Source organism: Gavialis gangeticus, unplaced genomic scaffold, assembly GCF_001723915.1.
Source record: "Gavialis gangeticus isolate Ggan-Ray unplaced genomic scaffold, GavGan_comp1, whole genome shotgun sequence".
NCBI lineage: Eukaryota > Metazoa > Chordata > Crocodylia > Gavialidae > Gavialis > Gavialis gangeticus.
In genome coordinates, this window is record NW_017729031.1 from 94,973,339 (window position 1) to 94,973,672 (window position 334).

The window sequence follows — 334 nt, forward strand, 5'->3', positions numbered from 1 at the left end:
AAACCCCCAGATTCACCGGTTCCTGCCTGGTGGGGGGCAATCCCTGCTGCCCCTCACTGCCCCACGCCATGTGGTGGCTCTTCCCTGAGCCTCACAAAGCCCTAAGGCTGCTGCAGAAGCTGGTGAGTTTGGAGTTTTATTCAGTTGTTTTTTTCTTAAAGGGCTGGAGCTGGGGTGGGCAGGGCAGCTGTGAGAGTGCTGGGGGAGTGGAGGGGGGTTAGGGAGCTCATGACAGAGCCCCCCATGCAGCGTAGGGAATTAGGGGGCAGCAGGGATTGCCCCCCTGCTGGGCAGCACCCAGTAAGTCGGGGCTTTTTATTAAAGCACCGGGAGG

The 334-nt window shown here is 59.6% G+C and overlaps 1 protein-coding gene and 1 long non-coding RNA gene across 3 annotated transcripts in view; one reads left to right on the forward strand and one right to left on the reverse strand.

Moving 5' to 3' along the window:
- SPAG16 (sperm associated antigen 16) overlaps positions 1-334 on the reverse strand; it is a 1,224,108-nt gene that overhangs the window by 669,379 nt on the left and 554,395 nt on the right. The window lies entirely within an intron of this gene.
- The window catches only part of LOC109301977, a 124,967-nt gene that overhangs the window by 123,668 nt on the left and 965 nt on the right, over positions 1-334 (forward strand). The window lies entirely within an intron of this gene.